General features: G+C 45.4%; 1 long non-coding RNA gene across 3 annotated transcripts in view; it reads left to right on the top strand.

Moving 5' to 3' along the window:
• Positions 1-21,009, top strand: part of LOC118419896 — a 49,820-nt gene that overhangs the window by 13,358 nt on the left and 15,453 nt on the right. For 2 of the 3 annotated variants that reach the window (XR_004831678.1, XR_004831680.1), the window contains exon 2: positions 15,088-15,213. This is a non-coding gene — a long non-coding RNA (uncharacterized LOC118419896). Of the gene's footprint in view, positions 1-5,310; positions 5,880-15,087; positions 15,214-21,009 lie in introns of those variants that run through there. The other variant, XR_004831681.1, reaches the window with a different exon arrangement.

The raw sequence follows: 21,009 nt of genomic DNA, 5'->3' as shown, positions 1-21,009 counted from the left end.
AGTTTCTTTTCCACAACTACGAAGACAAGCTAGTCCCTTTGGGTTATAGTTCAGGTGCGATGAAAACTTTCGGTAACTTTAATGCCACACACCTGTAGGAGAACATCGCGCCAACTTTTTCCTTCGCTTCGAATGTTCTAAATTTTGTTGCGGTCAATTGGTAACGGAGTACGAATGCTATCAACGCCAAGAATTCGTCCTAGAAAATAACTGCCTCAGAATCCGGTTGACCCCGCATGACCTTGACATCTTTGACCAGCTCTGTTCCAGTCAAGATGGAGGAGGATCCATCTTGTGAAACAGGAGAGGTCTGCCCACGGGTGAGGACGCGGGAATCAGGCTCGGGAGCTGCAATGCCGGGGAGCCTCTTTTAGATAAGGCCCAGTCCGCATTAATCCACGCCTAAAGAAATAAAACTATGATCGACAAAACTTTCAGAGCAATTGGTCAAAGAAAAGGCTGAATTGAATAATTCATGAAACAACGATGTCTTCAGCCACAGCAATGTTTGTATAGTCCTATACTCATATTCACGCACATGCTAAACGTACTCCATAGTACAATATTATATGTTTTTACGAGTCCTGTTGCTTATGATCCAAGGATGGCAGAGATCGCAGAGATCCACACTGTTGAGTGAGTTGACATAATGGGTACAACACCGCGGAAGGCGTCCTTTAAATTAAAATTGTACCTTATCACTAGCGCTACGACCTGTACTTAGCTTGTTTGAGCACAAATGTACAATAAAGGTCATTCATTCATTCATTCACTATTAAACCTTGGTCATCTATAACGCACTGGGTTTTCACCATGGCCTAATTTTGTATAACTGGTACCAAGGGAAATTCTTCGCCTAACTTTTGATAGACCATGCAGTTGGTAGAAGCAGTTGCAAAATGTCTATATGGCACGCTGTGCCTCTCACGCAAACATTCGACTACTGAGCTGGAAACTTGCTGAGAAAGAGTGGGGGTGGGGTTGTATCTGTTGTGCCGCTCGGGTCGGACCGAGAAACTAGATTCATACATCATTTTCACGGGTCAGGAGCGGCGGGAAAAATGTAATGGCGTGCCGGAGAGGAACGAGATGGTTCTCCCCATATAGCTGGGAGGCAGGGCGGCTATTACCGGCTCGGGCCGGGACAGATGTGCGGGTTCCATTGGCCGCCTGATGTTTCTGTCCCCTCACGTTAAGGAACGTCATCAATCATAGGGAAACTTAGACGGTGTGGTCATGGCTGTTGGCCGTGTGGCCCGGGCAGGGATGGCCACTGGCCAAGGCTGGTGCTGGGCGGGTGAAGACGTCCCTGCTGCAAGGGTAATGGGATCTTATGATCACCTTGAAAGCTGCGAGCTTTCATTTCCAACAGGATGATTGGTAGGCTGTGTACCGGAAATAAATTTTAGTAATAACCGACCTCTGTCTCGAAGGGGCAACGGTCACTGTAAAACATCAGTCATCACCCTGGAACTGTTCTTTTGTTGGTACGTGTATGTAGGTATCTGGTCACACGTACAATTGTTGAGCAGAACTATACATATACCGATATACGTAACCAGGAATATTGTCATTGAACTATCACAACGTCACGAAATACAATTTAATGATGTTTAAATGAGAAATGAAAATAAAATTCCAATAAAGATATTGGCAGATTCACGTCAGTTGGTCACGAATATGTCAGGATTTCACAAAGTTACAGATACGATAGTTAATATTGTTTGTGCCTTATATTGAAGTTGTGGCTCGGCCTTGAACTAAACATCAGACATCTGCATCTCATTAGGAAAAAATGTTCGGCTACGTGTTTCCTGAAGGCTACAATAACAGCAACTTGTGAGAGTTATGCGTATAAAATTCTTAGTATTTCAACTTGTCTTCCAACTGTAGTTACATATATCCGCTAATTTCCCCTGAGCATTTTACAATTACATGCACTGAAAAACTGCCCGGACAGCTATGAATGGAATAGGTAGCTAATGACATAGTATCGCAACAAACACACGATAAGCTGCAACGTTAATTCATCTTAACTGACATTTATGCTGAGCAAAATGCTTATCACCCAGGTCTTGTTGTGCGGGGTGGGGAGGTAGATATGGGAGTGACAAACAATGATTGCAGTCGTGATTTCCCGATTTGCTTTCTCATGCGATCCTCCATGATATCAATAAGTATAAGACCATTATTCCTTTACTTATCCCTGAAATGATCCGAACCTGGCTAATCTGACAAATCTGAACTGTGGCTCGACTCAGACGAACCAATCCGTGACGCGTCGTGACGTCGGGTACCCAGCATGCAAATCGAACAGGCGGCCTCCCATGTTGGTGGTTGTTAAAATTTTCATCAATGAAGGAAGATTAGTAGACATTACGCCTTTGAGAATTATCCAAGAAATGGAAAGACAAGAATTATGATATGTCGGACAGCCATTACTTGAATAACCAGACGAGTTAGGTACAGTGTCAAGACAGCTTAATTCCAAACAAGGATGTTCACAAATTATCTTCTATAAACTTTGAAGAAGAAATCATGTTCATACGGGATAAATAATTGAACAGAAAAATGAGTGAAGGATAGCAACGTGTCGCCCTTATAAAACAAAACATCTGCTACTCCGAAGCTATGGGTTCTCCGAGTCCACCGCCATAGAGTGAAGCTGGCTGAACTTTTGAAAAATTGAAACATTAGGCAAGAGGAGACAGCTCTTTCGGGACTTTCAACGTCAGAGAAAATCAATTCCGCCCATAAATGTACAGATCTGAGTGATTCCGATGCAAATTGGGACGTAGGAAACTTTCCAAACCAAGATATAGACTTCTTGAAAGTGGAAAACTTCAATAGCAAGGAAATGCCGGGAGTGATTTCAGCGGCGTCCTCTTACATCTAGGCCAGGTGCGCCCGCTGCCGGGGCAAGATTGATTCGGGTGTCGTGGAGGGCGCGAATTCCTTGGCGGGCTAAAGACAGGTGCTCTGGATGTTGGGCGATGCGGTCGAACTGGAGCGGTCTGGCAGCACAAGAAATCTCGGGGCTGTAAATCTTGTAGTCCGCTGATACGCGCGGTGTGAACCTTTGCAGGGAAAGTGCACCTCCGCCAGATTAGATTTCTTCCCCCTTCCGAAATACAGCCCGGACGAGTCCTGCAGGCTGTAATTGCATGATGTATGTCGGCCGGAAGGAAACGATATGTGAGTGAAATGAAACGGTGGGAAATACCATAATCCCGAGACCGAGGACCGCTCGTGAGTGGGCGACACCCGACCACGCTCAACGGGCATACCCGCCGCACCCCTGCGAGCAAGGGGTGAACCAACAAGACGTGATCAAGGCGGAGAACTTCCACGTTTTCAGGCGATAATGACTTTCCTGATTACTTCCTGGACGCCAGGTCACAGCTATTGGGCCCTGTTCATTTGTCATGTGCACTTAGTCGACCAAAAGTCCCGATGTTGGGCCAACAGTGCCTAAGATGATCTTTAAAAGTACATGAAAGAGTAAACATGTGACGGGACTAAATTTACGAGCTATAGCAGAAAATAATACACCGCGTTACTGAAAGATCAACAGGTATACAGGTTGTTCGTAAATAAATTCTCTACAGATATTTGTATGTTATATGTGTAAAAGTTGTACAATGTACGGTGCGGTCACAGTCGTCGTATGGCAAGGCACGATTTTGATGTGGTACAATTTTCAAGCAGAATGTGACAGATCCAGTCGCCGACATGGACCCAAGACAGCCAACTACCAACTACCAATACAACTGTATGTGGTACGGTGTGAGAATGCCCTCCTTTTGCGGCATCGCACGACGATCGTACGACGGTCGTGACTGAGCCCTTACCCGTATATCTATTTGATGTCGAGAACATAAAAAACTACATGAACAGATTGGACAAAATAGAATGCCACAATCACAACAGCACCGAAAGTACCGCAACACAAACACACACACAAACACACATCAGGTGGGTTTATCATACCAATTAAACAATCAGTCGATCTTCCACGTTTGTAATTCAGACAAGCGAGGGTAGGCAAAGTTAGACTAAACAACAGCACACAGAGAGAACTAGTACATTTCCTGTGTGACAGACAACATCTGCAGGAGATCAGTAACGTTGTTCACGCCTGCCAGCGGTATGACAACGATAGTAAAATATCCCCATGACATGATGGTTGATTCCCTCCCCTCCAGCGCCAAGCCTTGACATTATAACAAAGTAACGTTGTCATCCGAACGGACGCTCGTCTTTAGTCTTACTGCTGTCATTTATCAAGAAGGAACAAGACTTGGTAAACTCACACGTCTGCAGATGAACAATATCCTTAAAATAAAGCCAGCTCCAAGTAACACAAACTAGTTAATAATGTTGAATTTCAAGCAGCTAGTATAGTAGGGCCAATCCTGTGTAGTAGTATGTCCAAGAACAGAACAATGATATGTACGTTTTCTATATTTCAGTTAGTTGGGAATCCACTTTTCTGGCAATTGATATTCAGTTGTAAAATCGCTATGAATTGCTTAGCGTCAGGTATAGATATATATCGTGTCTTACTCAGGGACATGAGATTTGTACTCATTTTACATAAATTCTTTATGTCGCAAAATGGCATGTCAATGATATTTCTTACTACAACTCCACTGGTGTACTGCCAACATTATGCTCTACACAAATACACTTAGTCAAGTGTTTTGGGGGCTGATAAACCCTATGTCAAAGCTCTTTGACGACCCACTTACAAGGAATTCTACTATATTCTCTTCTTGAATCCGATACAAAGGCCAAATGTTATATTTCAGTCAACATGTTGAGTTCATTTGTGCCATTTAAGGACTAAAGTACGCAAAAAGACGAAATGAAGTATTTTATCAGGATGGGAAATAACAATCTTTGCCAAACTGTAAATACCAAAAAAAGTGTGTATTTCATGATGCTTTACTTGTAGAATATAGTTTTTCAGATAACTTTAGCCATACAGTGCATGCTTTAGAAACTGCACAATATTTAACCAATTGTACGATATTACGAGTCAACTTTCAGATTATGATGCTAATAACAGGTGGGAGCGGAAAATACTGAAGTGTTTTTGTTGGTGTTGTCAACTCATGTGTAGCAATATATGCCAGTTGTGTCGGATACATTTATTATTGGGCATGTTCGTCAGTGTCGTGGAGTATAGGAGTTCGGGCATATTTGTGTACAGCGATGACAACTATTATTGCTTGTCGTTAATTAGTTGGATAAGACTTTTTGGAATATTTAGCATAGAATAGTACATGTTTCAACCTAGACTTTTTTGTTTCCTTTAGCTCCTAATACAGCTCTAAAGGAGAAAACTAGTCCAAACCGAATGCAGACCCAGCCAGGATTGCTACAGCCTAACAAAGTTTGTAGGTTTGTGTAACATGATTTGTAGCTGCACCGGGCAATAAAAACTGAACTTTTGTCCGCGTCCGTTCGTAGTTTGGTCTACCCAGTCAAAGTCGCTGCAAACTGCATAATTAGTCTTCGGGTGTCATGGAGTATTGGAGCCAAAGTGGCCCTCTTCTGCTCAGAGTTTATGTACGTTGTGAAACAGTGTTGTGGACAAACAATCATTCATCTAGCCGTTCGTCAAACCTCCTACAGCAGGGTTATTATGTTGTCGTCGCTTTTTGGTTTGCCATTTGTCAGCGGTGTTTGTCAGAAGGTCCAGTCTCGTCGCGTTCGGACAGCGACAGGATAGTGAGACGGAGAATGGCTAGACTTGGACTTGGACTTGCCACTTCCAGCTTATGGCGCAACTTGAGCTCAACACGGCTGATGACAGTATGATCCCACGACCCTGCAGACTAGCGACACCACCACCACCACGGCACAAACAAACGGTAAACTTTTCCTCCGTTTTTACAAGCACTAGCCACTTCTGCCCCGCATTCTTAGCGGGTGACTCATGCTAGTAGGTTCGGGTGGTTACAAATGGGACACGGCGACGACCTGACTTATGGCGGCCGCGAGACCCCGGTGTCTCTCCGGCATGACCCGTACTTTGGGTAATGAAGGCAAAGTCGATTTGGCTTGCCGGGGTCGCGAACTTGACAGTGAGAGCTGAATTTGGGAGTAGGCACACTTGTGAATGGTCTCGTTTGTTCAAGTCAATTTTCTCGCCCAAACGTGTCAACACGCGCTTAATTGTGTATGGCCATTTGCTGACAAATAGCTTTGCTTTCACAACTGCGTCGGCTTGTACCCCTACAACCGTCACATCACGTGGACAGGTCACCCATTCACACTTTGGTCATGTTCTCAACTCAAGAGAGTCGGAAAAGCGCTGACTGATGTCGTCATCAAAATAAAAACGAACTTGTAGCAAGATTTCTGACTATTTACACATCTTTGAGCCCTGAGGGTTTATTCCGGAGGATAATATGAAATACAAGCATATTAGGAACGCTACACAGTGCACCGGTGTTCCATGAGTAAGGGTTTAAGTCACCAAAGTCGAATTTATTGGTGGTATAAAACTGGAGAAACTTTGCCTTGTGCACACTGACTGCCAGGAGCCGGATATTTATGGCTACAAACCCCGGGTTTGGGGCCGTTCCGGCGTCTCCACTCTGTGACCCGTGCGCCAACTTCTCCCCAAAACAACAACAGCCCAAGCCGTGTGCCCTGGCGACTGCAGGCGGGCACGTCTCCAGGGAAAGTTAGCTACTTTCTTGGCAGGGCGAATGTGAGGCTCTCAGTGTCCATGTTCTCCCTGAAAGTCACATCCATCTTCCGCTGGCTGTGTTCATGTTTATCCAGAAGGAAGTGGATGAGTTCGGAGAGCCCAGAAAGTCCTCCATCAATCCTGCCCAGGTTCCTCCACCCCGGCCTGATTCATGGCGGCGGGGCCACAGGGTCTCCGACTTGTTACCCGAAGTTTGGAGCACGCACCCCCACAGAACGCTGAGAGCGGGGCGGGGCGGGGCCTGCCGCTGACCTAGAACATACATCACGCTGTACCACCTGTTTGGACTATTTTAGCACCGCGAACTTTGACTCCGCGTACAGCACAGACGACTTCTACAGTGTCGCGAGGAGGCGACCTCCACACGCCTCCAGGACACGCACAAGAGCGAAAATAAGGCGTGCATAAATACACAAACTAGATGTGGCCAAAAGCTACCACCTGTTCTCCGGACCCGGGCCTGAACCCGCAACGTCACCACAACAAAGTTTCAACCTGCCGGGCCGAAATATACGGTTATTTCTCACCGCCCGTGGCGGGATTGGGTGGCGTACGCGGCTATAACTCTCCGCACCTTGTTCTGTCTACAAATGGCATAATTTCTCGTTTCGTGCAAATTTATACTTTCCAGGCCATGGACACGTAGATGCGGGTAGATTTGAGGTGCTCCGACGTGCCGGGGTCTCACTGACACCGGAACAAAGTTGCGCTACTTCCTCCGTCCTTCTCCGCGTACTTGGGCTTAGTCCAACTCATTAGCGAACCCGACGGAAATGGTCCCATGTACCCTATAATGGCCATCGCTACAGTCAATTTCATTTACAACTGCAATGTCAGTAAAAGGAGGTTTTGTGATTATAGTCTGTATGGTCGGCCTCTGTGGCTTAATCAAAGTTGAAATACTGACTGTGCTATAGGGTTATACATGACATGTGTTTATAGTCGCCACACACGTGGAGGAACGCCGAAGACGTATCAATACACGCGTAGCTTTTTAACAATAAAAATTACTACTGCACCTTTGAATTCTACTTTATCTATCGTGAATTATCGTACGTACAAGTCTTCAACGTCGCGCCGACTCGATTGAAACTTTTCGTCCAGGAGAAGGTACACAGTCATTTACCTAAAAAGTAGCGCACTAACTGCCTGCGATGTTAATGTAGCGCGCAGACACTCCCGGGTCAAAAGGCCCCAGTTATGCACTTGGAGGTTACTGCAATCGTCATTAATTACACCTTTTCATCCTTGGATGAACTAATGTGCCTTCAGCTGACAGGATCGGGAGGAGGAGGAAAGGGACGGCGTGCTCGTGCCGCGGTGACGTGTTCCCCACCCGTGATGAAAGTTTGCCTGGAGGGTGCACCTGCACACCTTCCATCTCACCACGTCAGCGTTAAAGCCGACGTCGGAACGAAACAAAACGACCTTCAACGATGAGTTGATGTGATTTTTCCCTCAACGAAGCTTTAGATCATCGTAGCGAGTCAGCTTGTAGAGTACACGTCAGTGTATAATCCCATGTCATGGAATGCTTTTTCGTGTTCTGCTATTGTGTAGTTAATCTAACACCACATAGCAGCAATGGCACATCCGATATTTAATAGCCAATACAAATGACAGTGCTTTGATTTTTTTTTTGTCTTGGCAACAGAACTGACAAACAATCATGTTCTGCCTATTTTCCGGTAAGACCAGCCCGACCCAGCGATCCTTCTCCAGGATTGTGGATAGTTTTCCCCTTCAGAACAACCGTTTCGCAACGCCGTTGGAGAAATAATTAATTAACATGAGTGATTACCATGGAAATGTTGCCATGGTAACGATGCAATTAACGATCCATGTGGCTAAAGGTCAGTAACTACATGCCCTTTATATACAGTTTGAAAGCCTTGAACATTTCTCGAACATTCAGTTTACGCGATACGCCTTTTTTGCGCAGTGGAAAATTACAGTTGATTTCTGTATAGGTTTCCAAATGTTCATAAATTCACAGCTCTGCACGAGGTACATTTGTTTTGTTTCGTGTTTTCTCCCCGTAGGGTATTTTGTCAGTTGTAAATCAAATACTTAACTTCGCAATCTGGATTTAGAAAGAGACAACATGCGTAATATATGGGAGGGATTTTACCTGTGATTCTTTATCGGCGCTCCTTGGGCCCGCCGCTGTCCAAATTAAGTTAGGCCGACCCGAGCCCTGCCGTCCCACCTCCACTGCACAGTGACCCTCACACCACTTAGACACTGCTCTAACGAAAATACGATTATCCCGCTCGCTGAATATGAATATGCAGGGACATCTATACGGGAAGCAATTAAACTTCATCAATTATTAAGTCTTCATCAAAACGACCCCGTCTCGTTTTTAGTGAACGAAAAACGCTAATTTCATGAGACAGAGGGTTTCGCAAACACTTAGGCGAATAGGAAAAGTATCTGACATGACAAGTAATCTTTGCCGGAGATATCTGCCTTAATCTTAAAGAAGTCCGGTTTGCCAAAGGAGGTGCTCTTGTACAGCCAGGTGAATCAGAAGTAAAATCATCACGCGAGGATTTTTCAGAACACAATGTCATAAAAAATGAGCGGAGTTATACCGTGCGTCAGGAACGCCGTCTAGGCACCAAACTTTATTAATTATTAAAGCGGACCTGCCAGCGGGCTGGCGGGAGAGGCGTCGGCTCGCACGGGCTTGTAGACGGTGATAGGACCTGACAGATAGGGACATCATACCGCCGTGATGCCAACTAAACAATACATCAAACACACAGCTAGTCTCAGACCGACAAACAAGCTTCATACTTCGTCATATCACACACATACACATCGTCGCAGAGACCAGGTTTCTTACCACGCATTATTCAGAAAATGGGGGTGGCAAAAAACAGCTCCCATACCGACGCACACCCCGCTATCGCTTACATCTATTTTGTGCAGTGGAGTAGGTGATTTGACATCTCCTTATTAGCGTGAAAATTATTTTGTTCGGTGTAACTGAACATGATGGGCGGGCAGCGCTTAGCTGTCAAACTGCATACAGCAGTGATCTTTAGCGAACAATCGAACTGGGGAGGCATCTAATGACATCAGCAATGCAAGAACAAGGTCGTTAATTCTCCGTTCAATGGTAGAAAGATTAGTTAGGCCTCTGTTCAAGAAATATCTACTTAATAAATTGTGGATTTTTAGAAGGAAACGTGTCCATAAAGAGCAAACGTTGTTGACTGATTCAAATGTACCGAAAATGACATTTTTACACATGGTAGTTTCAATGTAATTTTTTCCTAACGACGCGGTATCATAAAACTAGCAATTCTTCACACAGCACTGGCTCTAACTCCGTCTGAAATACTCCAATTCATCATTCATTCCAACAAATCCGCAATAAAATCCCATCAAAATATCGATAAACGAGCAATTGCTGAGCATGAACATCAATTGAGAGTGCGCTGCTATATTCATCACTGGTAAAACACGCTTAATCTGGCGCTGTGCAAGTTTGGAGGGGAAGTCGCAGCACACGAGACGGAGTCGATTGGAGTTTCGTCTTTCTCGGCCCGGAGCTACCACCAGAAAGGGCAGCCCTTGTCCATCATTTTACCATTCCGCTCTCCTTTTTAGCCATTTCCTCTCTTCCTTCCTGAAACGTTCGAAGATAGTTATCTTAAAAGGGAAAGTGCAGGCCAACTTTCGCGGCGCTATCGCGTCTGGAATCTTGAGCGGGAGTATTACGGAGCGTTTTCACGGGGCGGTGGAGGAGGGGACGTATTTGCGAGGAGGAGAGAGAACAGAGAGGGGGAAAATCCAAATGAACGAGGACGCTAGAAGTCCACGGCAGGCCCGTGATTGATGAAACAACACGCCGGCCGAAATTAAAAGGGTGCGCGGGCCAGAATAGCCCGAGATGTCATGATACATATGGGTGTGTAGGGACGATAGGCGAGGTGTGATGAATCCCCCGACCATTTTTCACAGATAATGTCAGGAGAAGAGGTCTCCCTGAAAGCATCTGGGGGCTCTTTTCACGAGGCGCTGCTCATTTGTCAGCTCAACATGCATCTCTGAAAAACACAAAGAGTAACTCTAAAGCAAATAGTGGGGATTTTGAGGACATTGGGGTTTTTGACCCGTCATGTTTTCTCTAAAAATCTGCCACATGCACAGAGACGGTTTGAACCCGACCTACAATAAATACATGTAGTTCTTTCATTGTGCGTTGTCTGTCTATTTCTGTCAAGTATTCAAGTCTTTTAGAATTGTATTGAATTGAAGAACTTTATGGCCATTGAACACATAAGTGTAATGAAAATATTCTGTTTCTATACAAAATATACGAATATGCAAAACATGATAGACGTTAGTATGGAAAAAGCAACTCTTTCTACATGGTTGTGGCTCGTTTATTCTTGTATACAAAGATACCGCAGCCCAGTCGCTTCCTCTGTTCCTGGTTAAAAGTTTGGCGGAAAAGTTGAGTTAGCCGGCGGGGTAGTCGCGGTTGTCTCGCACGTTTGTGACCCTGACTGGCAGAGGCTTATGGGGTCAGATATACGTGACACAGACGAGAGCGAAATGCGCATCGGACAAAGTCAGACCTTTCCCTTTGCTCACTCCGCGGCCCGGAGAGAGGGACGCGACCAGACGTGTTATCGGCCAAATCCACGGCTCTCCCGGCGTAGATGGCATAGTGCACGGCACCGTTTCACCCGCCGCTTTCATTTGCGCGGGAGAAATTTGTCTCTGTTTACCCTTGTCGTTTGTTCGTGAGAAAACAATCGTTCTCTGCATGTGCGGGAATCACCGCTAAATCCCAGCCAAGCTAAACTCAGCCGATCGGGGAGAGAGTCGAAAATCCCGAGCGCGAAATACAGAGCTGGCCGTCAGAAGTGGGCATGCACTTATGGCTGTCCGATTTGTCTTCCCACCATTTGCTTGAGGTGCGAATTCGTCCACTTTTTACCCGCTAATCACCATGCAGGTACAAACTACCCTTCGTACAGGACGTGATTTTTGCGGTGATTGAACTTTTCCAGGAATCAAAGCAAAAATTGTGAAACTTCTCGTCGAGCCATTCATCTTTTGATGGCGGCAATCAATTCTGCTCCTAGTCGGCGGTACTTAACCACAAGCTGTTCTGTTGATGTAACGTCTATTTAAAACGCCGACACGCGGCAGGTGGTCAGACAGGTAACTCCCTGGGATTTTAGCTTCACTTTTTCTCATTTTATTAAACTTCCTGTATATGTTCTTCTGATTTATATGAAGTGATAAAACGAATATTACATACGAAAGTAGCTGCCAGTCAGCGGACCAAAGAGAATGCAAAAAGTAGCCGAAATAGGCCAGGGTATGCATACAATAACATGTGATTCAGTTTAGTACTCCTGCAAGTCTAAACTCTATACACTGTACTTATTTCCAGTTTCATATTCATTTGCCCGTGATACTTGTCTTAGTTGTAAGATATGGAAATGTTCGTGTAAGGTATGGTTTGCGTGAAAGTTTTTGGATTTAAAACAAAAGAAAAGAAAAAAAAAGAGATCCTTGGAAGTGCTTGGATTGTTGGAAGGAAAAACTTCCATGTACTATCAACTGTTCAAGCTATCAACATGAGAGCAAAATCATTCATCCATTGACAGGGACTCAAGGAACAAATAAGTTTGCAGTATAGCAAATGCCCTAGACACCACATAAGTGTATAAAGCTGGTATCGTTATTATTTGCATACTTATTTGTTTAAAAGCGAAAACGAAACTTTTCTTACTGTATCCAGAAGTTTTAAGGTGTAATCAATCATGGACAAAGGTCTTTTTTCCCTCCAAGAAACCACTCCTATTGCTAAAATATTGGATTGTTTAGAATAACATCTGCTAGAACAATCTACCAGAAATTTTAGTGCAACACTGTGCCGAACAAAAGAGTAAAAAGTTGTTGTTTGTATTCACCATGTCCGTTTAAAATTCGAATTGTTGCTCTTTCCACTTGTTTTGCATGATGCTTGTTACAATGGGATATTACTGTTGAATAAACTTCGACATTGTTTGTAGAAACCCATATAAACGAACCACGCCTCTATTTTTACCGAACTTTTACAAGAAAAAGTTTTCCCAAAGTTTGAGTAACCCCACACGGTTCTTGCGTCACCACCCCTGTCCATGAAAAGCCGATCCTCATTATGTATACAGGTGTATTTCCCCCATTCGTAATATTTTATTGCGCCTTTTATGTTCTCTGTAAGACTTTGTGTACTTATGCTCTGGTGACGATGCCTATCTATATATCCTTTCGGCTACAATATACCGTCTGATGTCTGCTTCCCTCTTTTTTCACGAGCCCTGTAAAAGTCGAGCGGATTTTAATGAATGATGTGACTCTTGTTGTTACTCATACAGTTATAGCACCCTAGTCGGAAGACTACAAACGTCCGACTACGATCGTATCCAGCGTGGTCGTTGAGCTAATCCCGCCACCCTGTGCTGAAGTCTGCGTACTTGTGAGCCGGCCTGGTGTGAATCTATCAGAGACGCCGCCAGATCAGCTCTCCCCACAACGTAAAGCACCACAGACAATCCAAGATAGATCGCGGCGATGGACGACCTTCCATTTTCAGTGTCCGCGTGGCGCCACGCTAACCCCAGCCATCTTTAATTGCCGATCCGCACTCCGTGTAAACTTTCTCAACAACAGCTAAGTGGAAGGGGAAACAGCATTAGCGATCGCCCCACCGAGCCAGGCATTACCACACTGCGTACATCCAGCTATACGGGCGGGTTCTTCATCCTAAATTATTCATGACTGGCATATCAGCTCTTCTCCCGATCGTGCGATTCTGCGTGTCACCACGACCGTTGTGACTCGCAGTGATGCCCTCAACAACCTTCAGTACATGATAAACGAAGAGGTTTACTCATAACTGCACCAGTTTATTGTCCCACTGATTTATCATACATGAAGTGCTCTGTGTGCAGCCTGCATTGTTGTTGTCATCTTGACTCAGTATTTGTTTAATGAGAGGCAAGGTGTAAATGGTTGCCTCGCCCGTGAAACTGTTCTCGTTATACTTTTGCACCTCTGTATTGGCGGGAGGCTCACGCAATGTCCGGGGTCAGTATTAAATATGCACGAACTCACTTTTGTTCTACGGGCAGGATGAAATGGAGCGGCGGTACCCACATCTCCTACTAACAATGACACGGTAGAAGTTGCATATTGTCTGTCATTGTCTGCTGAGTAGCAGGGCACTTAAGGGCCTCTAAGGGTCGCACTCGTGTTAAGGAAATTGAAATAAAATCATACAAAATAACAGGTATTGCGTCGTATAGATTGTATGGGCCGTATTTCATCCACTTATATCTCTTCCGCTGGTTTTATGAGGAATGAACGCACGGTGCGTCTCCTTACGTATAATTTTTATTTCTCGGTGGGAGGTTTCCCGGGGAAAACTGCACAGCTAAAATCGCGTGTAATTGAACTATTTTCCCCCCAGCGAAAATGTCCGATTTTACGGAATTTACCTGTCTCAAGGTTGGGGCTAAGCAGCACGAAATATGATGGATGGGGGTTCATATCTGACCATTTATCACCGGGAAGGCCTAGCAACCAGATGTCGGTACTCAGGCAGGGTGGCAGGCGCGGGGAGCGGCGACCTGGGCCGGCAGGGGTGGGTACCCGTCCCCGCTACCAGGGTTGGAAGCCGTGCCCGGGGGCTGCACGTGTGGTCTGCACCCGGGAGGTCGGCGGTTGTTGTTGTGTACGTTCGCACTGTCACAACAAACACGCAGGTGTGCAAAAAAACATGGCAAACAGGACATCGCCTTGCTTAGCCTTTCGCTACATATCATATGATAATTTCACGGCTGGGCTGAATAATGCTAGAATCGGGACAATTTCTTACAAAATATAATATTTGGGTACTCAGGAGCATTTTATATGTACGACAGATTTACGTTTGTGAGCCACACCCATGTTGCCTCTTCTACAAACTTATCAGCCCAACAGGAATGAGTGAGTGAGTGAGTGAATGAGTGAGTGAGTGAATGAGTGAGTAAGTGAATGAATGAGTAATTAGATGGATGAGAAAATGAACGATGAGATACACAAATACAAGCAGCTATTGAAACCAATATAGGAATATAGCGACATTGACTTGCTTTTTAATGATGCACGTTGTAGTTTTACCATACAAAGGGATACAACGTTACCACGCGTTATACAGAACAGAAAGAGCAGCAGTATTTGAGGGCGAGGATGTGGAATTAATGCACATAGAGCTACCCTACCGTCCCAGCCTATAAAATACACACACACACACACACAGAGGCACTCCCATTCCCCCATCTAAATTATTGGTGTTCTTGACACAGACGCCGCCTGGCGAAGTGCACCCATGCGATGTTGCAGGGGAGATAGCAGGGGAAGAGGAGAAGCATCAGTACCAAAAACTGCGGCGATTCTCCCTACCATAAGAGAACTACAAACGTGTGGTAAAGGTAAGTTCTGAAAATTGCACCAAAGCAATCCAATGTATACCCACCAACAACGAGTATCGTCATCCTAGGTGAGCATGAAACCACCTGTTTTCGAATCCATCTTCTTGCTCCAGTCACAAGTCAAAATTGTCGTTTATTTGTTACTCAAACAATACTGCTTGTCAATCAACAATCTGTCTCAATCATTTTTGCTCGACAAAAAGCTGGTGAATGGAAAGACCTAAGGAACACACTGACCTCCATAACATGGAACAAAAACGAGCTGTTTTCATTTATATCACACAATAAATGTCTATGTGAAACATCGGTCTTGTCTCATTCAATTTTATTTTGCTCCTTCTCTGTGTATAACAGTACTACTGCTTTCCATACTGGAATTATGTATGTATTTACAATACACAAGTATTTGCCTACTCACTATAACCTAACACTTGATGTACATTACAAACACCATATAAAACAAAAGAATTTCTTTAGACTGCTTGAACGATGGAGTTATCATCAAAGACACTACAATTAAAGTACATTAATTTAAAAGGGTTATCTTAATTTCCTAACAACGGCGCCGGACAGATAACTCGGAGTTTTACATTCAGTATAGACTCGAACTATCTGAGGGGTTAATTCAAAGTCCATGCGTACAGACATGCCATGAAACAGCCAACAGTGATGTTGTTATGTTTGCATTTTACAACCTTATCACACCGACTGTTCAGAGATCACTACTTAGCACATCCTCCGCCCGTTCTGTACATCCCGTTACATGCACGAGGCCTTGCCCTTGGCGCAGAACTCTGGAGCGTGCAGGGAGAGGAATAATCATCAAAACTTGGGCCGAGAATCCTGACAAATGATAGATACATCGTAATTTCCCGTTCTGCTATTTGATACGCATGGCAATTTGTTTTGGAGCAGCCGGAGCTCCCTTGTTGCTCCAGGATAGTGGGAGAGACCAACATGATTGATATACGAGAGAACTTTTTACTTTGAGATCTCAATTTTCTCCAACTGCCATCGACAGGGTGCGGACAATCTCCGCTGCACCACGCGTTCTGTCTGACTGCTTGCCTTGATTGCGGAGGGTTCAGCAACCCTCGAAACAAAGTACGTCCTTCCATTGAAGTTCCAACGGTGTTCAGAAACCTTTTCTTGGCCTGACAACGTTTGAAAACTAATGTATAAACTAGTACTACTAGTAGAATCGGTGTGTGCGATCAGTCAGTACGGTACGTGTGCTGGTCCGCCGGGAGATCGGGAAAGCTGTCTGCTGGCGTACGATATAATTAATGTGTTTTTGCTATTTGGTTATTAATGTCATTTATATATGGCAAGGTCGAGCGGAGAAGTCAATTTCAATTTCATTGCTGTGTGCAAACGGGAACCCTATGTAGACTACTCCACACGAACGAGGTGTCCTGGAAACGAGAGCACTCGGTGTTTTGTTGTCATACCTACTAAAGCCAAACGTTTTCCTTCTGAAGTTGGTAAGAGCTGTTTGTTGCTGTCCATAGTTATTCTGTCCGTTTATATAGTCCTCTACGTTTGTTGATATGAATGGTGAGACATTACTACCAGAAATGAAGCAAATAACTGTTCATTTGTGCCGTGTAAGGCCAGCCATAGCTCCAAGTTTGCGTCCGTGCTTGACATTTAGGAGCCCAAGGTGTTCTAATAAAACCTTTAGATCGCGTCTGTAATGGCTGTTCTGGGAGTTGTTATTATACGCAAGATTTGTATAAGCTTCTTATGCCTGACGTTAAAAGAACTAAATAATCGAAGTGATCATATTTCATGCATTCATGAACTCGCCAAGATCCACACTGCGTCCACACTGGAAGAAGGAATTTGTTCTCTAGAATTTCTTATCAAGACCAACGACGACAGTCTGAGGAGCGGCCAAAACTGGAGATAGAGGATCCTACCTGGCCGGCCGAAGAAATCTACTTTACTCTAAAACAACTAATGTGAGCCAGTGACGGATCACAAGCCTCACCTATGCTGCTTACCTGTCCGTGCACCTGATCTTAGGAACAACACCATTACGACAGAGTTTTGATAAGTTTCTGTGTTTGTACTTACAAAGTGACCCCCCAAACTTCAACCATATACGACTTACACGTGGGCGTACGCAACTGATACGTTTAAACACAGGCTAATTCGTCTGTTCGCACCGCAGCAGTAACAACAACTTGTCCATGACACCGCGAGGTGTGAAACTTTAGATGTGTTTGTGACCCTCCGCGCACGTAACATAGTGGTCAAGTACACGCCAGTGAACTCCCGGCTTGGCGTTGTCACGGATTCTATTATGGAAGAGAGACGCTAATGAAGTCTACTCCGACAAGCTACTAAATCACAGCAAATTCCTTTGTCTGGAGAAGTTGCCAACTAGTCGAGTCGGGCACGAAAAGTTGCGGCTTTCTCTAATGACTGTTTCAAAATGACAAAAACAGACAGAGAAAAGTGAGGAGGTCCTAAGAAAAGATGAACCTGCTATCTGAAGAATTGTCTCCTATATTATAACAAGTGAAACACGCAATTCCGTAGGTCAAGACGACGAGGCACAATCAACTTCACCGCAGAAGTTCTAAGATGTTTTGGTTTTCTCTCACTTGATCCGGCTGGCGGGCGTTGCGCGCGGGTCAGCTGGGGGACAGGGGGGTAGGGTTTCACGGCAGAACCAAATGTTTGTCGTCAGCGGTTCTTTTTCTTCAAAGCCATGGAAGGCTCTGAACAACAGATTTCATTTACACGTATCCACACATTACCGTAATGTCACACGGCCGGGCGCGCGCTGGCAGCTCTCGGCCCGCTTGACGCGGTTAAGGTGTTCCCGCTGCGAGCGACGCGACGCACCGTCCTGCCGATCTGTCCTCACCTGGCCCGGACAGGTGTGATGTCCCAGAATCCGGGACACTGGAGGTTAGCTCGGCGTGTCCGAGATTACGTGAACGCGTCTGTCCGAAGTGCCTCTCATGGCCGAACGGTTAACATTACCTATCGGCTACACAAATGTGATTACTACACAAACACGGCACAAGTTCACTGTTCTAGATTTAAGTATGATCACAAAATCGTTCTATAATGCACCCAACAGTTGTAGAAAATTTTATATATCTAACGTAAGCAGGAAAGGGCATCGTTTTTCTTAAATCATTACGAAGTAAACTTGGCGGCGGCGGTTTTACCGTGTGTGTGATGTCCCCGCCTCGGGAAAATAAACGTCGTCTTTCCCCGCCCCGAAATTACAACGCGCAACAATACATTCTGACACCAAATATAGAAAAAACACAAAACGCTATAAACGACCATAAATTCCGCCTCGCCCAACCATCCATCTCCAAAACAGCCGCCGGCGAATGATGAGGAATCGAGTGAATTATTTTCCCCAGTAAAAATTCCCGAGAAGACTAATTTTAGTTGGACTCACCTCCAATTTGTTGGCCCCGGTATCTGTGACGAGCAGATTTCCAGGCGTATTGTTTCCTCGCTTACTCCAACTAGCTATGGTCCCGGTAGAAACTTGTCAGCGGCAGCAGAGATAGACGGGAGAGATCGTGCATACATGTATGCAAGCTCCCAATCTAATCTATATTTCTGATGAGAGGCGCGGGCAGATTCGATTTATTAGAGCGGGTAGGGAGGCAGCAACGCGGAGATGCCAAGAGGGACGATTCTAAGCAGCGCAGCCGAAGTCGGCATTACCATTCTGACGAGGGAGCTTTTAGCGGGGCCGTGCGTGCTTTAAACTGGTCTAACCACAACTTGCGTCACGCGACAGACCTGTCCCAGAACCTGGCCGGGGTGGGGAGTGTCAGATCACAAGCAACAACGTGCACCTCAGCACGGCAGACAATACAGAACAGAAGGGACGAGAAAACACGGGGTGGGGAATGGCTGTGCGCCTCTGCCGTATTACCCACATACCCACACTCTTGCCTACTTTACAGAAAATTATTCCTTTTATTTCTGTTTGTCGTCCTTCTTTTGTGTCACACTCCAGCCTCGCCCATCTCTCCCGTCATCTCTCCTTCCCGCCAATCTTGCTGATGGATCATGTTAATATCAATCCGATGTTCTATTATCTGTCTGCAGAGTCAGGACCTGTCGCGGCAAAAATTCATTATCCGGTCTTTGCCTTCCTTCCTCGGTACCAATTCTTTATTTCAGGTGATGAACGACCCCGTGGAAGTAATCCAATAAGTTCACCTGACACCGCCACTGCTAAAACTTCTAAGGGAAGTCTCCTTAACTTCTGCCTTATTCCATTTTCCGCCTTAATTACAATCCCGAGCGTCACGTGACGGTGCGTCGGTGGCGACTGTCGTGCCTGATCCGTCCGTAATCCGGACTTAAATCATGACTTATTGCAGCGACGTCGGGAAATACTTTATCATAGAATTTCGGTAAATCCGAAAATTGCTGAGAGTCATCACGGTAATCACCCGAGTATGGGCGGTGGCATGTTCATGGACCTGTGTACTGTATGTGAAGGGGGGGTGGGGGGGGTGGGGGGTGTTACAGGAGGCTGGAGATGGTTGGGACAGAGAGGAGACTTAGTCTTTATCAGAATCCTTCGGGTGCTGAAAGAAATGGGGAGCAAAAGTGTAACTTCTTGGTCCGATAACTCCTAAATTCTCTGGTAGATTATGCAGCCAATTTTCTGATTTTTCTGGGGTCCCAAAGAGTCCGGTAGGAGGTGTTATAAATATTTTTCAGGTTACCGGACAGAACGTTGAGACAAATGACCGAAAGATTAAATGAAAGAGAGCAATACATGCATCATGATTGGACACCTGATTAATAGACCGTGACCTGACAAGTGAGAATATTAGCCTCCTCCCGTTGTCGACTTCATCTCACCCCCCCACCCCCCACCCCGCCATTTCTCAGTTTTGAGGAGAAAACAAACAGTTGGCGGGCGTGTGAGGTGTGGAGAGGGCACCACTTGTGTCGGAGAAGACTTGGACGAGACCTGTCGATGGTACGAGTCTTTGTGATTAATCATGTCGCCACCCCGAACATACAGCCAAGTGAGGGCGATGTTTTTGTTGGCAGCCCCACGGAGTGGTGTGGTTGCCGGGCCGGGAGAAGAGTGTGCCTGAGAGGCCGGGATTGGAGAGAGGCCAACCCAACCGCCGCTCCTGGGACACGACGGCCAAGGTCTCTTGGTTCTCGACTTACCAACTTTATCAGTTGTAAAAAGTTCACAGATTTCAGCGGCAGCATATCTAGCATACACAGAGAGACCATGTATCTTACGTTTGGAACAGAAACTGTTTTCTGAAGTAACAAAACTTCCTTTGAACAATGACAGCAGTCTATGAGAACGTGTAAGTTGTGTGGATCGGCGATCGGATTCTTGATAAAGTTCTTTCCCCCGAGTCTGTTACTCTTACAAATGACCTGGAACTCTCGACGCCGGTGTAAGTAAGAATGTTGCCACTTGAACTTTCAGTAGGGGGTTACTGTGGCGACCAATCACTTCAGGAATCAACACGTGCATCTCTTATCAGTAAGTGTTCCTGTTGTTTCAGTGAAAAGGCTACCGGAACTGCCAGAAGCGGACAACAGGCGACTCGCCATGGCGACCGTTGCTAGGACCACGCCCAATCTGAAGAAGTTGTTTGGCCGCGAAGTCGCTCCACATTTGTCGCTTGTCAATACTTTCTCTTTTTATCTCAAGTTCCCACATGCCAGAATTTTGGAGTGTATTTGCATTTTCTGCATAACATTACATCTTGCACACAAAAGCAGGAAGATTTAGCCAGGCCTTCCTAATGTGTACGGACGTCA

This window comes from Branchiostoma floridae, chromosome 1 (genome assembly GCF_000003815.2).
Source record: "Branchiostoma floridae strain S238N-H82 chromosome 1, Bfl_VNyyK, whole genome shotgun sequence".
NCBI classification, from domain to species: domain Eukaryota; kingdom Metazoa; phylum Chordata; class Leptocardii; order Amphioxiformes; family Branchiostomatidae; genus Branchiostoma; species Branchiostoma floridae.
Note: the sequence above shows the minus strand (reverse complement) of the source record. Positions and strands in the feature narration are given on the sequence as shown.